This window comes from Onychostoma macrolepis, chromosome 11, assembly GCF_012432095.1.
Source record: "Onychostoma macrolepis isolate SWU-2019 chromosome 11, ASM1243209v1, whole genome shotgun sequence".
Taxonomy (NCBI): domain Eukaryota; kingdom Metazoa; phylum Chordata; class Actinopteri; order Cypriniformes; family Cyprinidae; genus Onychostoma; species Onychostoma macrolepis.
The window spans coordinates 18960327-18981916 of NC_081165.1; the positions used below are offsets into that span (position 1 = coordinate 18960327).

Here is a 21590-nt window from a genome sequence, read left to right on the forward strand (position 1 = left end):
AAACCATTCAGACTGGCTATTGTAATATCTGCGTCAGGTAAAATTACTCGCGTTCATTTCTGCACTCAATTACATGTTTTAATTACATATGCACCTTTATGAAAATTAAACACGGGTTTACTACAAATAAATAACTAAAGTAAAACTAAAGCAACCACATGCAATTAACATGGTTTTGCTATACTTCACCATGGTATTTATAGTAAAACTGTTATACTAATGGTAATCAATCCGAATGACACGCAATGCACGCATACAGCGCGCGTGACCTCTGAAACGCCCAGATGTACAAAACAGACCCTCCCACCTCTGTAATAAACACAGAGATGTTAGTCCCGTCCGAATTGGTACATGAAAATCGCAGACGTCAGGTGATAAGAATCGAAACTCAAACGTAGTTTAGAAAACTAGTCCCGTCCGAATAGGGCTTATGGGCACTTTTATGTTCTTTGGTCATATTTTTAAAAATACATATCATTTTGAACAAATTCCTCTCTCTTTGTCAAACTAACAATAAAACCACCTTAAAAACTTTTTACTACCTTTCTATTATGATTTTTTTCATACTTTTCAACCTCCTTATAGGTATCAAAATCACTGTTTTCTCCTTGTCGCACACCAAGACTTTTAAACTTCAACAATGAAAATACGGTTTAAAAATATGACTTATCTGGTAACTATTAATGTACCTGAATTAAGCACTAGTAAAAGAATTAAAATACATTATAGTATTTAATGTGAGACTACTATTAATATTACTTTTAATACAAATATAGCTGTCACACATTATTGGTGTCATTTCCACCACAACACTGTAATGTCCCTTTAAACAGTTTGTATGAAAGATTTTTTAGGTGGTTTCTATGGAAATGTTCAGTGACATCAGAGCACATGTTGGACATGGAGGGAATTTAAATTTTCATCAACAACAAATGAAGAAAAATCAAGGTAAATATTGCTTGATCGGTTAATATATTTATTCTACATAATTTCCAAACATGCTGTACCTTCAAGAGTGTTTTTAAAAAGCTAAGAATGTTAAGTTAAATAAGAGTATTTTGCATACATGAAATGCTAAGTATTAATTCAAAGCTAATCAGTGAAGCTGTCTTCCATTTTTTCACAAAAAGCTACAGAAATGTCATTTCCACCACACTGCAATTACCACAATTCACCACACACCACAATTACATTTATGGTTACAAAGTACAGTTGATATATTTCTTTGTGAATTGAGTTTAATGACTGTGATGAGTTTAAGACTTTTTCTAATAAATATCTCTACTGTTTCTCTACATTCACGTTAATTCATTGTCATTTCCACAACACCCTGTCATTTCCATCACATTTACATTTACATTTATGCATTTAGCAGACGCTTTTATCCAAAGCGACTTACATTGCATTCAAGTTACAGTTTTTACATTTTATCAGCTCTTGCTTTCCCTGGGAATCGAACCCATGATCTTGGCGTTGCTAGCGCCATGCTCTACTATTTGAGCTACAGGAAAGCCCATCACCACACATATGTATCCACAATTTATGAGATCATGCTCTAGAGTCTATTTAATATAAAAATTCAAGTTATTTAAGTTATATTTATTTTCTAATAAGCTCTTACCCAAACCAATATTAAATTTCAGAGTGCGAAAGGTGTACAGTTCAGCGTTTGGTCCTTAGGGCAGTTAATTTATCTCATTGACAAATGTGTAATTATTGTAAATTGTGGAAAAACTGGTAAAACTAGTTACAAAAATGATCTTAGACAATTCTTGAGTGACATAAGTTATTCTATTTTTAAATAACAGCTGTATATTGAGATGTGGTGGAAATGGCATTGGTTCATTGCAGGTTGGAAATTTTTTTAAATATTAACACTTTCTCCTGTAAACTTTAAACTTATGAGACTGTGTTACATGACTTTTGAACAAGTTTTTTTTATTCAACTTCACAAGGCTAAAAGTGCCCCTAGTTGAAGAAACGCCCATATATGCCGCCAGAAATAGTGTAACTCTGTGGGACTATGGTATAAATAAATTCAACTGTATAAAAGTTTCACTGCAATTAATGTTATAATGTTAGAATTAAAGAACAATAAACATAATACATATTACCGTTGCACTTATCTGTAAATGCAGTTATTTTTAAGTTGTTGTTGACATCCTATCTAAAACGTGATTTAGCCAAAAAAAAAACAACAACAACAACAACGTTACCACTTTAATATGTCTTCTTGCAATATCCGTGCGTGCAAAGGCTCTGCGCGATCCTCTTGTTCAATATTCTCGGGGTCTGAATTGATATGGCAATATTGACGAACTTGCTGTTTTGGCAAGGGGCGGGGCAGTACTGAAACGCTGTCTAAGCTGTTCGCCAATCACAACACACTGGGACAGATAACCAATCACAACACATTTCGTTTTTCAGTAGGCGGGCCTTCATCAAACCCGGAACTAATCGAGCCGTTTGTGGGTTGTGGCTAGAAGGGATACAGCTCCGACCGGAAATGAACAATGAAATACATTTTCTACCTATTAGATTGTGTTTTATTAACATCTACACAAACGGCGGTTAAGGCTAGAAGGGATACGGCGCTACTGGGCATGCGCACATCAACACAGCGTAATTTTTGTCCCACTGTACAACAATAATTACTATTTTTTCATTCTTGTAAGGGGTAGGTTTAGTGTTGGGGTAGGTGTAGATGTTAATAAAACACAATCTAATAGGTAGAAATTTAATTTCATTGTTCATTTCCGGTCGGAGCTGTATCCCTTCTAGCCTTAACCGCCGTTTGTGCCAGGCAGGGGAGAAAGGTATTGTAATCATGTAAATTATGTGAAAAAAATAATGCGATTTTCGAACCACCAAGCATGAGAGCATGTTCTGGTACACCCCCAAAACAAAATCAAGACTTTGTAAAAGAGCATAATAGGACCCCTTTAAAACTGAACTGAGAATCCCTTATAAATTTCTGATAAAATAAATAAATTCCTGAATTCTAATTCACTTTGAACTATAGAGTAGCAAACAAGAATTCAGAATTGCGTACATTTAACTGTAGTCTTTTTTTTTCAGTAAAATTTTTTAGTTAATTTATCGTTTAATTTGGATTTCTCTAAGAAATCTTCAATACGCAATATGCCAAACTTTCTGTTTGTTGTGGCCAATACAAATCCCAGCTAAATTGAAATTCTAACTCATCAACTGTAAGAGGGTCAATGTGAATTTTGCACATTAAAAGAATGGTCAAGAATGATAATTTGCTGAAAATGTATTCACCCTCAGACCATCCAAAATGTAGAGCAGTTTGTTTCTTTATTGGAACAGATTTGGAGAAATTTAGCATTACATCACTTGCTCACAAATGGATCCTCTGGAGTGAATGGGTGCCATCAAAATGAGAATCCAAACAGCTGAGAAAAACATTCTGATGGCACCCATTCAATGCAGAAGATCCATTGGTGAGCAATGATGTAAAGCTACACTTTTCCAAATCTGCTTCAGTGAAGAAACAAACTCCTCTACATCTTGAATGGCCTAAAATCAAGTAAATTTTCAGAAAATTTTCATTTTTTGTGTGAACTATTTTGATTAGCAAATAATAACATCTAATTGTATTACTATTATAATTATTGAATGTTTTTGTGTCCACACCTTTTATTATTATGCATGATTTATATTTTGTATCAGTCACTTGTCATCACTTTACTAGATTTTATTTCTTGAGAAACCTCAGCAACCATCCTTACATGCAATCATTAATAGGTCAATGCGTGCATAGCATGTTGCAGGAGAGAAATATAGATTGCCTGTCAGAGTAGCCATGGAGACTACTTGCCACACATGTTCCTGGGTCCGCACACTCACACCCACTTGTAAAACGACAATTATAGACTGTATAATCACAACCATTGGCTCAAAATGTTTTTAAAATTTACTTGATTGATAAGGAATTATATAATGGGTGTTAGTGAAATCTGATGTATCTGTCAAAAATCTAGATCAAAATCCAAATGTAATCTGACAAAAATATGATCAGGGCCGTGGGGTTTGCGGGGCACCGGTCCAGGTTGTGCCCGTGGGCCCTGTTTGAAATTGTGTAAATAGCACAAATAAATAAATAGAACAAAGATACAAATTAAACAATGCTTTTAACAAATTAAACACATTTTTTTTTCAAGTTTGTAGGTGTCCAGGTACAGAAACTGAATAATCAAATGTAAAAAATAGCATTGCATAGTCTTCACTGTATAAATTAATATAGATTAACTATTTTTACAAAATAATTCAGTAAAGGGCTGTGAGTTATTTTCTCCCATTTAATTTCTTGGATTAACATTAAGGAAACCAACAGCAGTTAGTAGGCTAAATTGGGTGCACTCACTTTAAGAGACAATGCATCTAATATAAAGATACACATTCGATTTCTTTCTCAACTGTTTACTTTCACTTAACACATAACTGACAATTTTTTCGAGGATACTCGCGAAGACAGGTATTGAGACATGATTTTGTATGTATTTGTCAGTTCAAGAGCAAGAAGAGGCAAAACTCAATTCTGTGTTGAACACGTCACTATTTTTCCCAAGGAGGGCTGTTGTGCTCACGTCAGGCCCAGAGAGGTTCTCAGATTCTGAGTCTAGCCCAGGGAGGGCTCCAGTTGCCCCGTCAAGCCCCCCACTGGTGGTGGTTGAGGAGAGACACACAATAAAGCGTTATATAAATGCCTCATTCATTCATTCAGAGAGGGCTCCAGTTCCTGAGTTTAGCCCAGGGAGGGCTCCAGTCCTCGAATCCAGCCCTGAGAGGGCTCCGGTCCCTGAATCCAGCCCAGAGAAGGCTCCAGTGCCCGCTCCTCCAGAACCCATCCTGGCCGGCACTTTTAACATACTATCTTCGTATTTAAAAAAAAAAAAAAAAAGTATTTAGCTTCCACTTGTAGTACACTTGAGTGTACTCGTGTATGAAAGATGGGTTCAAGTGTACTACAAGTGGTAGCTAAATAAATTTTTTAAATACAAAGATAGTATGTTAAAAGTGCATTTTAGTTCATTCATGGTGTCTTAAAATAACACAGTTGAGTACACTTAGATGATCTTAAGTTGACCTTAAAGGAACACTCCACTTTTTTTTTGGAAATAGGCTCATTCTCTAACTCCCCCAGAGTTAATAATTTGAGTTTTACCGTTTTGGAATCTATTCAGCCGATCTCCGGGTCTGGCGATAGCACTTTTAGTATAGATCATTGAATCCGATTAGACCAGTAGCATCGCGTTCAAAAATGACCAAAGAGTTTCGATATTTTTCCTATTTAAAACTTGACTCTTCTGTAGTTCTATCGTGTACTAAGACCGGCGGAAAATGAAAAGTTGCGATTTTCTAGGCCAATATGATTAGGAACTATACTCCCATTCCGGCTTAATAATCAAGGAAGTTTGCTGCCATAAAATGGCCGCAGCAGGCACAGTGATATCACGCAGCGCATGTGGAAATAGATATGTACATTTCCTGAAGAAAATGTGAGTGGTGCTTGCCGTGTCATATCACTGCGCCTGCTGCGGCCATGTTACGGCAGCAAACTTCCTTGATTATTAAGACGGAATGGGAGTATAGTTCCTAATCAAATATCGAAAATCTTTGGTTATTTTTGAACGTGATGCTACTGGTCTAATCGGATTCAATGATCTATGCTAAGCTATGCTAAAAGTGCTATCGCCAGACCCGGAGTTCGGCTGAATAGATTCCAAAATGGTAAAACTTATTAACTCTGGGGGAGTTGGAGAATGAGCCAATTTCCAAAAAAAGTGGAGTGTTCCTTTAAGAAGTACTAAAGGATCATTTTTAGTCAATTAAGTACAAAATTAGTGCATGAAAATAGAGCACTTTTAAGTACATTATGGAAGTGCACTTGTTTTTCACCTGAGCCGCCATGGCACCCTGAACTGTCTGATCTGCCCTGCAGGTATTCCCCATGTCCCTGTCCTGCACCAGCCTCCGTTTTATTACACATAACTTAATTTCTGAATTCATTTGTTTTGTATGTATGAATTACTTGGGTTGTTACCGACATCTGGTGAAAATTTCATGTCAACAGTACCTTTAGAAATACACTTACTTATTTTACCCGCTGTACATCGATTGCAGTGACTCTCCCGCTGAAGTAACCAAGGGTCAAGTGTTTAACACAAGGATATAGTTAACAAAGGTTCAGACACTATGATCCCATTCCTCATGAGTAACCCATACTGAAATCTGCAGAATTCATGTTAGCAACCCAGATTCTTTATACACTTGACAACAACTATCCCTGTGTATGTTTAATAAAACATTTTCACAATAGTCCCATGGTATCCCATAAAATTGTAAAATGACTTCCGTAGACTACACTACACTTTCATATGAAAACTGGATATGAGAGAGGGTGTTAATGGAGGGAATTCTTAACCTCGAAGCTTTACTTTACTTTACTCTTAGTCATTTAGCAGATGATTTTATCCAAAGCGACTTACAAATAAGAAAAAGTAACTAGAACTAAAAGTTAAAACTCTATAAATACTATATATACACATTTAAGAAAATAAAGACATTAAATAAAAATAACAAATGCATACGACAACATTTCAGAACTAAACATTTAAATGAAAACAAAAAATAAAGCTAAAAACAATTCAAAATAGTTTGAGTATAATAATGATTCTAACATAACACTAAGCCAAACACACACACACACATATATATATATATATATATATATATATATATATATATATATAAAATATATTATTATTTATATTATTTAATTTCCATTTAAGCTAAAACTTAATAAAAACCTAGACATAATTTAAAAAAAACCCGAATAAAATTACAACATTACTACAACTGTAACTAAAACTAAAATAGATAACAAATACAAATCAAACTACATTAGTTTATCAGTAATCCTAAAAAACAACACTGAGCCAAACAACAACTTACTTACACATAGTAAGAAATGGTTATAAAAACTGAAACAGAAGTGAAACAAGTAGTAGAAAAGAGGAAAAACAAAAAGCTAAAAATAAAAGCTTACACACCACATGGACGACACTCTTTGGGGTGTTAATCTGGGCCTAAACTAGTATGTGTATCTATGTGCTTCACGCTGTGGTGCTGTGGTGCTTTAGTGTTAGGGCCATGAATTTGTGGCCAAGAACTGGAATGAATATAGAAGTATATGGTACTTTCAAGATTTCAAGGTTTATGAAAAAAATCTAGAAGAAAAATCCCTCAAAAACAGAAGCTCTATGAAAATAAAGATACACCTACAATAGAGAGACTGCAAATGTGTCCATTTTTCCATGAAAAAATGTGCAGAGATAATATACATTCTATTTGTGTGACTATACAGTATGTTTACATTATGTAAAGCCATTCAGTATGTGCTAAGTGCTGTTGAGAGTGATTTGATGGAAACTTTAGTTCTAAAGGCTGACAGGTCTGCTTCATCAACCAGCTGATCTAAAACCATCATAGATACATTAGCAAAGAGCAGCTAAATGCCATGAATTGTCCTGTAGACAGAAAGATTTATCTTTAAATCTAAGGAAAGGGTTTTAGAAAACATTTTCAAAGCTAAGCTTTTTAGTTTTTCTTGGCAGCTTTCTTCAGTAGGGTGCCAGCTAGTGAGACAAATCATGCCACAGCCTGTGTGTGCATAGCGGAGGCAAAACCCTAACACCCAAGAGCCCTGATTTCTGAAGACTCTCTCTAGAGAAAATCATAAATAATAAAACAAACTACAGTGCTTTGGCACTGACAGATAAACAGTGCGCCTGCTTTCTGCAATCAGCCTTATATTTGACACTGTGCATGTAAATTCTAACCCACTGACAAAATATGTAATGTGGGTCAATGACCTGATGCTCAATATTTTTTAATCTACTCATTTAAACATACAATAAAAATACAGTTCATGCTTGAAGTGACTTGAATACACCGTATTTATAACGCACATGCTTTTCATTTTAATGAATTAAAAATCATTTTGACATTTTTTGGGAAAGTAAAATGAAAAAAAAAAAGGAATAACTGTTTAAATAACCTTATTAACAACGTTATTAAAGGTACAAATATATATTTTAACAAAATTACTTAACAGCTGACTAATCTTTGAAAAACGGTTGTCCATCAAATAATAGTGCTGACCCTGCAGACCCTCATGACTGTGTGTCAAGGTCAGTAAGTCTGGAAAAGGAATGTTAGTTCTGGATGTAAAATGTCATGCGCCATGTAGTGAAAAATTTATTTTAAAACGTGTTCGTTTAGTAATAAAGATTAAAATGTGTGTATACTTATGTATGTACAGTAAGATGTACAGAAAATATTTAGAAATTTTATTTAATGGTTACACCACATAAGTGAATAAACTGAAATCAAACATGAAAACAAAAAGTACATTACTAATAATTTGGCACATGTTTTACATTAGGCTTTGCATGTGACGTTTCCTATGGAAACGCCAGTATACGTGAATGAAGAATTTCAGTAAAAAATAAAAAATAGCCCAGTCACATAATTTAAATATTATTATAATTTTAGGCAGCCAACTGTATACTGCAATAAACCCACAGCAATAAAAACACACCAAGAGAACATCATGGTAGAAAATACAGTGTTCATTTCAACTGCTCTAGATTTTATGTTCTGCTGTTCAGTACTTATGACCCTGCACTGTTACAGCCCATTTTCTCTCTCTAATATTTGGCAAATGAGGATGGAAAGGCAATATTTTAAAACACAAAGGAAAATTAAAATTGAGAAAAGCCGTTAAGGCTTCAGGCATGATCTCTCAGTCCGCAAGGAGACATCTCATTTACCGTTTGCCTTCACTCTGCAACACTAAAATTTGAAAAGTAACCCAGTCTATTTCTTCTCACTTTTCTAAACATTTCCCCTTGTCTCTGGATGAGCTGCCTGCTTACTCTGCCCTTGGACTTTTTTTGCCGTTCTGGGATTCCTGCAGCTTCCGCAGATCATAACAAAAACACACTCAATACTTTTATATTTTCATATTTGGGTTACTTAGGAATCTACAAAGATGTTTTTGAACTGCACTCATCAACACGTTTGTACTTTGGTGCATCTTAGAGTCATTTGGGTGCTTTAATAGCGCAAGCAAAAGCAGGCTGTTTATTTGAGAGCTCTGTCTAAAAGACTCCATTAGAGATGAATATCATTACTATAACAGAGCGAAGACTGTTTGTCTTAATTGTTTATTTAATTGACCTTGCAGAGCTGGTTCATGAGACCTAAAAGTGGCAAGACTATTTTTGTAGCACAGCTGAGATAAACCATAAGGTTTGGATGAATCATCTTTTAGCCCATTAGCAGTGACGGTTCATACATCATAAGAAAGCATTGCACTCGTCACTTTAAAGAAAATCTTGGACCATCTGCGCAATGTGGCTGTACTGTAGCATTCATACATCATCATCCATCCCGTGTGTTTGGTAGGAGGACAATCAACGGTTTATTCTTGGCTGCCGGCTGCATTCTCCAACTTTCTGCCATCTACTGCTGCCACAACACTACTTGTATCAAATGTAAATATGCCATTCTGAAGTCGGAGCCATGAGTTATAGGAGCAAAAATAAGGCACACACCGTCCTTTGGGACATCTCCCTACATCAGGGATCCGCAAATCTGGCCCACGAGATCCACTTTCCTGCAGAGTTTAGCTCTAACCCTAATCCAACACACCTGAGCATGCTAATCAGTGTCTTCAAGATCATTAGAAAATCACAGGTAGGTGAATTTAATCAGGGTTGGAGCGAAACTCTGCAGCAGATTGGCCCTCCAGGGAAAGATTTGAGGAACCCTGCCCTACATACATGACAAGTTTCTGCTTTCCAGGGGGAACATTTGTGTTTTGCGAGTCTACACTTTCTTAATGTAGTCCTTCAGATCTGTTGACACCCTATCTGCGTAAATACTGGTATTTAAAACAGCCTTGAGCAAGGATGTGAAGTGTAGTCAAACAAATAACAGAAAATCAAATAGAGCCAGATGATGAACATTACAATATGCCATTGAAGGAACACTGATATTAGTTTTGCAACTCTCTATTCGGCCTGTTAACTTTTAAGCGGTGCCTCGAGATGCAAGGAGAAGAGGATTACGACACATAGTTTTAGTTTTTCTTGGCATCTGAATAAATGATGACTTTGCACAGTCCTGCACGACTGATGTTGCAATATTATCAACCGTGGACATCTAATCTTATAAAATGATCAAAAGTAAATGTCTGTGCTGCACCAGTGCAACATTTTGACCTCTTGGTTTTCATTAGGACTGAGTTGTTGAAATTTGTTGAATATAATTTTGAAATGATATCAGTGTGAAGATTTACTCTTTTTAATCTGTTTTAGTTGCATTGTGCCCTACACCGTGTGCCCTACCCTACATGTGACATAGATATGAATTTCATATTCAATCTATGTGACATTCAGGTCTAGCTGCTTCAATTCATATCTTCTCTTAAGCATTAATATCAAATTCTTAGCACTTTCATCTCATAAAGGCAGAGGTTTTTCTTTTTTAACAGGATTACAGCTTTTCTATGTAAACCAAACAGTGGCAATAATTGTGAAACTCATAAGGCCTCAGCCTCATTATATAGGTGCCACAGTCACAGAACTGTCCAAGGAATAAAAACATCTATGAATGTGCAATCACCCTTTTAAGAGTATGTAATAATGACAGAAATATAGGTAACCATGGCTACCAAACAGTAATGGGCCACCTGTGGGCTACTGGTTCAGTGAGGAAGCCAGTAGTTTCAAAACATTGATGAGATCGCATGTCCGGATAGAATAAAAATGTTGTTTGTTCACCACTATAGGCCAGTTTGACTACAGTTCTCTAGTATCATGTTACAATTCTCAGTTATCACACCCTTACATTAGAGTCACAAAAAAGAGGTGTGAAATGTGAGAAAGTTTAAAATAGCCTACCTCCCATTCTCATTTTGAAATGTATTTTGAGCATCTGCCAAATGTAGGTCTTTTCAATGCTCAAAACGGTGTTGAAATAAAAATACTAAAATCCAAAATGTGATTTTTGTCTTTCTTCTTTTGAATTTATATTAATATACATTGGCAAACCAACTTAAGATGCATTTCCACCATCTACTGGACTGGAGTGATGTGAATTTTGAAGCCACAATGTAAGTTGCTATATAAGGACTACAACTGTCCTCTGACTTCTCAAAGTGGTAAACACACCATACTTGTGGTAGTTGTAGTCCTACTGTAGAAACTTGTTAGCAACTGATATATATTTTTAAATAATTACAGCTTTAAAATTCACATCTGAAGTATGCTGCTCATTTATGTTCTAGAACAAAGAAAGTGTTAAGTAGGGTCAAGCACAAAACTTTATTTATTTTTTAATAAACTCAAAACTGCTGTAAAAATCAAAATAGTATAAAAATAAACAGGCTAAAAAAAAGTCCTGACTGGAAATGCTAAATCTCTTTTGATTTTCAGGACTACAAGTTAAACAGCTCTATTTAGTACACCGCTGGCTATGACTAAAATCGGGGTCTTTTCCAACCATCTGTAAATATTTAAATCGTGCAAAAATATCCCTGCGCTGCTCCAGTGTCGCACCACTTCGTCCATAGCTACATATCTGCCTTTACAATTTACCCTGTCTAGCAACTCGAGGTGTTGGGAATTCCAGGATCTGACCATTCATTTGCTTCAATTTTCCTTATGATCCACCTTAAATGACTGATCCCACACAAGTCCCTCCCTCTCCGCCGCAGCTCTCCCAACCCTCAGACTGAATCTCTATCTTCCCTCTTTCGATTTCCAGCCACGGCAACCAGTGATTTAAACCTGTCTTTTTCGTTGCGCGGTGAAAGGTTGCGTTTATCCGCACTTTTCCCGGCGGTTAAACGGGGATTAAAGAAATAGAACAGTTAACACGTAGAAAACAAGACTGAAAACCAAACAAAACTTGGATCTGTTGCGTTTGCGTTCCGTAACCAAAGCGGAACATACCTCCGATCCCTCTTGTGATTATTTCCTCTTTTCTCTAACCGAGAAAAGGCTGTTGGATTGGGTTCGAGCAGACGAGCTTCTTACTTCTGAGCGGCGTGATATAGGAAGTTTATACATGTTTTTAGCCTAAACGCGGAGGTCACATTTTACATGTAGGAAAAGTGACTAATTCCATCCTGCTGGCTGACTGGCACCAATTCTAAAGTTAGTTTCCAGATGCAGAGTAAACAAACACGGTTTGCAAGCGAAGAAAGACATTGCCTATCCGTGCAAGCGTTTACTTAGAGACCCTTTGCGTCTTTCTTCATTGGGAGTTTTGAGGAGAAGGCTTGTTTTTGAGGAGCAGGGCTTGTTTCTCGATGCACTGAATGAGGAGGAACGTCCCATGTGCGGCTTGCACTCTTTCTGACAACCCTTCAGCCCCAAGGTAGGTTTATTATTTTTCCTGTTGTATTCTATTCATTTCCTTCACTTTGATTTTCCTATCCACAGGTGTGCGTGTGCATGTTCCATCTTGTAAACGTTCCTCAGAGCCGCGCCGTATTTGCTCACGAGACCTGTTTTTGCCTGTTGCAAGTAGCCTGATCATTTCTACACAGCTTTTCAGTCAGCGATTTAATCGTTTACAGATATTACACTAGTTCACTGTGAAAAATCGCTTTTTTTGGTATTCCAGTACCGTATTATAACCGCCTATTTCACGTAAACGCTGCACTTTATCGTTTTTTATTTCGTTATTTATACATGTATTGGCGTATTTTAGTGCCATTTCATCATTCCTGTCAGCGCAGTCACATAGCGTTGAGGTGTGCACGTTTTGCACTACTGGTAAATAGGGGCTTTTAATGGGCATAAATAAACTGGTACATTTCATGTGAAGAGTAAAGAGGCTCTCTTGCTGATTGATAAAGAGGTAATCAGTCGATCCCTCTGACGTCACCCCCTTGGGTAACGTCCACCGCGCCTCTCTCGCGCCTCTCTGGGTGTGTCCTCGCGCTATTGCGTCGAAGGGGAAACCCTGCAATTTGTTCTCAGTGAGGAGCTTCGATTCTCTGTCCTGTGAGGAGAGCAAAACCTGCCCGGTTGTGTCAGAAAGAGAGGAACACGAGGCACATAAGCTTTCTGGTTTGTGTTATGTTGAAGTATAAATGTTAAATGAAGATTCATGTGCGATATCAACGGTTTGAAGCTCTCCGTCACCTTCAGGTGTCTTGTGATCGTTAGCCTCAGCAGCCTGAGGAGATGACAAAGCGGCGACTGTAGTCGTGACAACGTCTAGAAACGTGAAGAAATAAGCTTTAAAATGTCAAAAACGGTATAATTCCCCTTATAACATCAGGTTTTAGTATTAAAGAAGTAATAAATGAAGGTTTAGCAGAACGCCTCAGTCAGTATTGACTTCCATTGGATGGTTTCCCAAACAATGAGAGTGAATGTGAGGCTGCCATTCTGACAAACATCCTTTGTTTCGCATAAAAAAAACAGGTTTTACACAGCATTAGCGAGAAATTATTTCATTTTTGGATGAACTATTCGACGTTGAAACTGGTGTTGTATATTATATTGTGCAACTTAAATGGTAATCTTGAGGGCCTCTTTAGGACTTTTGACCCTCAAAAGGTCAGGTTGTTTATTTTTTAGGTTGTTATGCTATCTAGATGTTTTGGAGGGCTGATAGTCCTGTGACACAAATCATAGCAGTTAGTTTGTTTACAATGTCACATTCACAAAGTCTCCTTGTGTGGAAACTGGAACGCCACCTCTTTGTTTCACGGCTCACAGGGGATGTTCACAAGCTAATCTTCTGTTGGTGTGAGCATGATTTATTTTGTGGAAATTTATGAGAGATGTTTAGTATGCCCACAGAATAATCAGAAGAGAAAGGTCAGTCATTATGAAATATGCTGTGATCACATTTAAGCTTATCCCTGCTGCTCCACTGTAATCCAGGAGAATCCATCCCAAGGCTGAAGGACTGTTGTTAACCAAATGAGAGTGATTGAAACTCTCAGAGATCACGGTGTCATGCGATAGATTTGCAAACAGTAGCCTACACTCTTTGCGTGTTTAAATGTGGAGCGTTGTGTGTGTTTGTGCAAATACCGCTCATGTTTCAGGGGAGTTTATTAGTAATTGGGAAGAACCTTCTTGAGGACATCAGTAAGCAGATATCACTGCTGAACAATACCACTTGTGTACACGTTCATGTGCGTGGGTGTGCTTGTGCATGCTTTAAACTTTACATAACCTATAGGGTGGGGGTGTTTGGAGCTATCGAAAAGTTTTCTTCTCTAGTGATTACTCCAGCCGACTGATGCAATTTATTGTTGTGCATATCAAGCTGTGTTTACCCTGCAGAGCATCTGTTCCCTCTAATTAGGGGAGAATTGTACTGTTCAGCCTCCCTCCTCAGACATGATCATGGGCGCTGGTGGTAACATCAGCCTATACAGTGACTCTGGTCTCCCTGGTGTGACTACTGGCTATAAATGGGAAAGCTATATCTACTAGCTCAGACTGTTGTGCCGAAAACATGACTAGAGGCACTAGAGCTGTGGGGGATTGTTTAGCGTGAAACAGTGAGGGGGATGTACCTTTTGAATTGGGCTAAAATGGAAAATAAGGCCTTTGTTAGTAGGAGTAGTAGCTTCTGCATGCTGTCGCATAATGGTGAAATTTCAAAACATGCACTGGTAACATGGTAACATTTCATGGAATAAGTTGAAGGAATGAGTTGTATTTTTCAATTTGTCTGAAAGGAAATCAAGCCTATTTTTAGGCACCCTTGTTTAATTACATTGTTTAATTACAAGTGATTACTGCTGCCCCTCAAATTCTAATTAGCATTGTATGTTTAAACATTTTATAATTTCCAAATCTTCCCCAAATTTTTTTTATTGAATTCTCATTACTGGATTTTTTTTTTTTTTTTTATAAATCAATATGGTATTGAGAATAGTAGGGGGTGCTTTAAAGTTGTATGTTGTGATCGTCTTCCATATTGTGATGTATATCTAAGTAAAATGGCTTTTTAAATGCTAAAAAATGTATGGCAGGGCTTGGTTTAGTCCATTGCTAATTGCTATGATCTCATGTGAGTTGCAGATTGCTGTAGGGGAGAAATTATTGTCCCACCTTTGCGCTAGTGCACACAACATCAAAGTGGACAAGAATTGGTTGTGAGAGGAGGACACTTAGTTATCTTTATTAAGGTTTATGAGGTCATATGAATAATGAAGTGCATGGATAAATAATTCATAATAAACAGTGCAATAATATTCAATAAAAAAGTCAATTCTGTTTGACTTCATGGCAACTTTAATATCACAATGCCCTAGAAAATATCATTTATAGGGCTTTTGATTAAAATATTTAATAGCGATAATTTTCAAGTAATAGATCTTGTGTAATTAGCAAAATCAATGACACTTTTAGTATGAATTATGCAACAGTGCACTTCTCTTGGTGATTAGCTTGTGATATTTGACGTGTTGAGCTTTGAATAATTAAATTATAAAGAAAATTGTGAAGGAAGTTTTGACCAGACATTTTCTTTCCTTTTGATTATCGGTTGAAATATGATCCGGACATTTTCTTAGAATATTTTGTGAGATTGACGCATTAACTTTTATGTAAACAGGCCACCAATCAGACTTTAAATGAAAATATATGCAGTAATATATCTTTGGCAGGGGAATATAGAACCAGTGTTTTTTTCCTTAGCCATTTCTGTACAAATAGGGCAGACACTCTCTTGCCCTTCTATTACACATTAACATCATCTTGGGTTAAAAAAAAAAGTGGTTTCATGCATGCTGCTTTTCATTCCCTGCCAGCAGTATGTTACAAAGATTTCTTTTGCATTGTTTTCCCTGTAGTTTGCTTGTATTTAGGACATTAGCACTGCTAAATAGGAGAACATTTGTACCAGGGTTAAGTGTGGCAGTGTAATGATTACAGAGGTCAGGTGATTCTTAGCATCTGTGTGTTGTTTTCTTCTGCCCTGTCAGACAGCATGGCGTGCATGCTCGGGTTTGATGGCAGAACAGCACGACCAACGAGCCTTGCAGGGATGCCGCGATTTACATTGGCTCAGCTTGGGTGAAATAGTGAATGTGCAAATAAATGCATAAATAAGTAATTTTGCATTAGCGGTGGGGTTTACTGGAGCGTGAATATGAGGTTGCCCGGCATGCGGTGGCAGGAGAAAGATCTCTGCTGACTGAGATAAAGAGAGGGGCCTCCCTGTAACAGATGCTCATACTCGTTTGTCTGGAAAAACAAACATGCTTTTTTATTTGTACTTTCCAATCACAGCGAGCTTCAACATTTGTGTTATCACTGGGAGCTAGTGAAAGAGGGTTTCAGCCCCCCTCCCAAATCACCCACTCTCAAACTAGTTGTAGTCTAAAGATGTGCTCTCTTGCTTTTTCATCTAGTTTTTTTTTCTCTTGCCTTCATTCACTCACTGCATTACTCTCTGTCTGTCTGTCTGTCTGTCTGTCTGTCTGTCTGTCTGTCTGTCGTCTTTTCTGTTTCTGTTTATCTTTCACCCTCCTACTTCTGTGTGATTTTTAATGCAATACTAGGGGTGTGTTTGTGTGTACGATGTTTGAGTGTGCGTGATTGCTGGTGATTCAACAGTCTTTAACTATGTTTGCAGTTGCATCAACATTAGCTAGTAAGCAAAGAGAGTGTGTGTCCTTAAGTGTGTGTTTGTGTACATGACTGATACCATTACCGGATACCTATGTGGGTTTCCATAGAGGATGTGTTTCCAGGCTCCGCTTCTGCTCTGCATGTAATCACAGTGCAACATATTGGCTGCTTGGGTAGGTACTGCATTTCATAGCAAAGTGGTTGTCATACTTGTCCGATGCAGTATGCCTGATCAAATCAGACCATGCAGCCTCACCTTAAAAGCTGTGCAAAATCTATAGAATCTCCCCAAAAAGAAAGTGAAGACGGACACATTGCATGTTAAAGTTTGGGGTTGGTCTTTTTTCTTACAAAAAAAAAAAAATCAAATTAATAATTTTATTCAGCAAGGTTAAGGTTGCAAAGGGGTGGAAAATTTCCGCTAAATTTCCGGAAATTCTCCATGGGAACTTTGTGTGGGGAATTTTGGAAATATTCCAAGTTGGGAACATACCATTTAATTTATGGGAATTAATTGAAAATTTGGGGAAATCTATAAAACTGTATAATATACAAACATAAATATAAACATTTTGTTTGATCATAAGCTGACATGCATACAAATAAAAAAAAATACTAGGGATGCACCGATACCACTTTTTCCAGTACTCGCCCGATACCGATACTTTTATTTTTGGTACTTGTCGATACCGAGTACCGATACCGATATTTTTATTGCATTTGTAAACTTTTTAAATATTGGGTACAGAAACCAAAAGAGTATGTATAATGTTAGTTGGTTAACTTAATTTATCAAATAGTTACAGTCAAACCAAAATTTATTCAGACACCTTCAACATTTCTCACATTATCACAGTTTATTCGCTATAGTTTATGTTAGTAAAATATGACAAGAACTCGGGGTTAAACTGTGTCAGAACAAATTCAGCTCGATAATATCAGATAACTTTGATAGAAACAATCAACCAAAATCAACCAAAATTATTCAGACAGCTGTTAGTATGACAATATTTACACAACTATCAATACTTTGTCAGGCCACCCTTATCCTTAATGACAGCCTGTAGTCTCCTGGGCATGCTGTCAACCAGGAGCATGCAAACCTGAACTTCAGTTTTTTCCCAGACTCGGTCTGAATAATTTTTGGTTCCAAATTTGTATAAATTTTATTGGTAGTCCACTATACCAATACAACCCCTGTAAGGGGGGCGCGGCAAGGTACAGTCAGTCAATAGTGTACATGCAGTCAGCCGATATTTATAGGGGTGCACCGAAATTTCAAAAGAGAAAAACGGTCCAATGAGCCGAAAATATCTGGCGCGCCGCCCGGCAGTATCTCTCTCTATCTCTCTATCTCTCTATCTCTCTATCTCTATCTCTCTCTCTCAAATCCCTGCCGTCGTGACACTCCGCTGAATATTCCGCTTTATGAATGTGCGCACAGCAAAGTCCGCTCAAATAACGCGCCGACAGAAAATTTCAATGTACACTTGTTCCTTTTTGCAATAGCGCTATTGTGATGTAACATGCTGTAGCCTACTGCACAATGGTGGTAAAATGACGCCACCCTCTCGTGACGCGATGCTCTGCTCACGTGCTCTGATAATAATAGCTTTGTAGGACTATAAAAAAAAAAGTTATATCCGATTCTGTTTAATAGAACTGAATAAAAATAATATATTGATTGATATTTAATATTAATAGGCTATATTTTCTGTCCAATTTTACTGTTACTTTCAATAAACGTGGTTATTTTATTGGCTTGTGATTTTTAAATTCAGTATCATTTAAAATTGAGTTAAATTAAAAAGTCTTACAAAAATGACTTAATATTATTTAATAAAATAATAAATAATTATTACAAAGCAGTTTTGGTTTCGGCCAATAATGTTCTTTTCGATGCATCCCTAGATTTTTATGTAAAAATAAATGTTTTCAGGGTGATACAAGACCCCACTGTGAAATTATCTTGGTAATTATGGCTTCTTGCCACATGTAAATAAATGAGCAGAAAATATGAATTTCTTATTTTATTTATTATGAATGAATTATGAATTTATTATGAATGAATGACGCATTCTGCTCTAACCATGGACAAGTTTTTGAAAAGACAACAAGTGCCAGGTAAACGTAAAGTAGATGTACGCTCAGATTTGATCGTAGAGTGTGCGTGCGCTTAAATCCACGCCAGCGCTCATATTAGTTAATGATATTAGTTAGGAGTCGTTTACAAGGCAGAGAGCTGAAACCATTCAATTGCGCGCAAGTTGAAGATCATTTGCGAATTCATAGATTTCACATCTGAAAGAGACGCATACGCGCGTTTTCTGTTCGTACGTTCATTTTATGAATCAAATGTACGCATATTTGAGAAATGATCGTAAGATCAAATTTAGGACGGTTTCTGCGCAACATTTTATAAATGAGGCCCCACAACTACAACAAAGAGAAGAAAATATGATGAGGCATATCTATATAATTAGATTTTTGTGCAGAGGCGAGTTTGAGAAAATCTGTTGAAAACAATGAATACTGTTACATAGTTAAAAATAATAATAATAATAAATAAATGTTGAAGCTGCATGCTTTACTTGTAATGCTTCTACTCTAAAAGTGACTAGTTCCTTATTTATTTATTTTCAGTAAGTTGTCACACACTGAATTTGTGTTAATTACCATTAATGAATTACAATGTTTCAAACAAATCCTCCTGGAGGTGTGTGTATGTGTGGGGGTGGGGAGGGGGGCCTTAATTTTTTTTAATCTGCAAAAGGGGGGCCCGGCAGAAAAAGTTTGGGAACCACTGGTCTAGAACACGCAGGTGAAATATCAACAGAAAAAGTATCTTGTCAGTCAGATTCGAGGATCAGAACTAACTGTTATATATATATATATATATATATATATATGCTAACAATATACGAATTATCTTATTGTCAGGTTTAAGTTTTGTTATGTGGACCGTTATTTTGTCATTCTCTTCTGTTTACTTCACTTTTCAACGCGATTTAGTTTCGGTTTTAGTGGTTTCTGAATATGATCTCCTTACATCGTAACACATACACACACAGATTATATATATATATGGTAATACCTCATACCGCGCTATTGAGCCACTGAAAATTACCGCAAGGGAAATTCCTTAACCGCAACAGCCCTACTGTGTATCATCAGCAAAGTCACGATACAGAGGCCACGGTACGATACGTATCACGATACAGGACTGCACTGAATTTCAACTCGGAAGAATTTAGTAAAACTGCTGTTTATTAAACACTGCATACTATAGGGCCATTGCTAACTATTGGCAGAGCAGGCAGTTGACCTCTGCATTATGAAGGGCTTCCATAACTGTACCACAGTACAATATAGGTAATGGCATATGTTTAATGTTTACATTGTGCACTCCCCACCAGGTACAATATTCTGATTGCTTGTCGTCGGGTTTGTGTCGTATCTGCGTGTCATCTGTGTCATGTCACCTGTAGCGTTTTTTTCCCCTGTTGGCAAAGGAATGGACCCGCCCTACTCTGCCTCTGATTGGCTTACCTTAATGTCCTTTCCCTCAACCAACCAATCTCACTCCTGAAGGATAACTTTTAGACGCTGCAGGCATGCTATCCATATTTCCAGAGGCTACGTAAAACGTGTAGGAACAAGCTAACGGCAAGCAACTTATGACCGAATGAAGAATGTGCATCAGTGTGTTTTTTCTTTTTTCCGTTTTATTTCATTTATGAAGGTGATGTAAACTGAATAATTATATATTCTATTATAATTATATAATAATATTGTGTGTAGGCTATGTAACTTATATAGTTTTAATTTTATTCATTTCGACAACTTTACCGACACTGCATATGGTCTTTGGCTGCGTCCATTGCATCCGACACGTTTTTTCACGGACACGCCGCCAAATTGGAAACTCGGGGCTTAAAGAAAATTTCAAGTTTCAGTTATTTGCGGTCCTTGAATTTGATTGGTCGTATATTGGCCTGTATGCTACAGCCTAATGTATTGGCATATAAACATTGTCTTCTCACAGTTTTGTTAAACCTGTAGTGTAAAATGCTTGCTGTTGTACTGTGTGGTCTTGTCGGGCTTTTAGTGTAAAAACAAAATTGGATACACACAAAGCAGCCAAGCAAGTTTTAAGAACCTAGTTTACACTCCAAGCGAAGTAGTGCCTTCGAAGGCAGTATATACTTTAACATTGTTAGATCAAATGCACCTTTTTATAATATTCTGTTCTACTGGTGTTGTATCTTATAATTCACTGAGGGAAACTGGCCTTAGCTCAATGAGACAGCAGCCTTCCTAGCTTTATTAGAATGATAGCGCTGCTCCTGCAGCCCACGCAGCAATGGCAGTTACATAACGATCACTGATGTCTCCCTGCGCAACTGTTAGAGTCAATCGACAGGTCCCACGTTCAACCTCCACTGCTGGCCTTGTACTGTGGGCCATGGTGGGCGGCATAGTCAATAACTTGAGCCTGGGTGGAAGATCGAATGGGGAAAAAAATTAAATAAAAATAAAAAACATGACAACAGTGACAAAGGCTTGTAGAGAAAATTCCCAACCAGGCAGCTTACAGAGATTGCATTCAGCATGTCGCTTTGAAATGCATCATGTTCCCACTTGTGGTATGTTTAAGGAAGAGAATGTTCTAATTGAATGGGGTATTAGTCTGGGGTAGGCTAGATAGTGATATGGCCATCTGTACTAACAGCCACATATGTGGAAGAGCCTCAGAGGTAACACTCTTCAAGGGCAACTGAAACAGCCAAAGGCACTTTGTGTACTTATACTGTCTGTAATTGCAGGCCCAAAACTGATGTGAGAACTCTCATGACTTGTTCTTCATTTTTATTGCGCCATATT

General features: G+C 37.1%; 1 protein-coding gene across 6 annotated transcripts in view; it reads left to right on the plus strand.

The window, feature by feature from the left end:
- Positions 1-11789: 11789 nt before the first annotated feature.
- The window catches only part of atp2b4 (ATPase plasma membrane Ca2+ transporting 4), a 118683-nt gene continuing 108882 nt past the window's right edge, over positions 11790-21590 (plus strand). For 3 of the 6 annotated variants that reach the window (XM_058791999.1, XM_058791996.1, XM_058791998.1), the window contains exon 1: positions 11790-12474. The gene's annotated coding sequence lies outside the window, so the exon portion shown is untranslated. Of the gene's footprint in view, positions 12475-13017; positions 13173-21590 lie in introns of those variants that run through there. The other 3 variants (XM_058791994.1, XM_058791997.1, XM_058791995.1) reach the window with 2 other exon arrangements.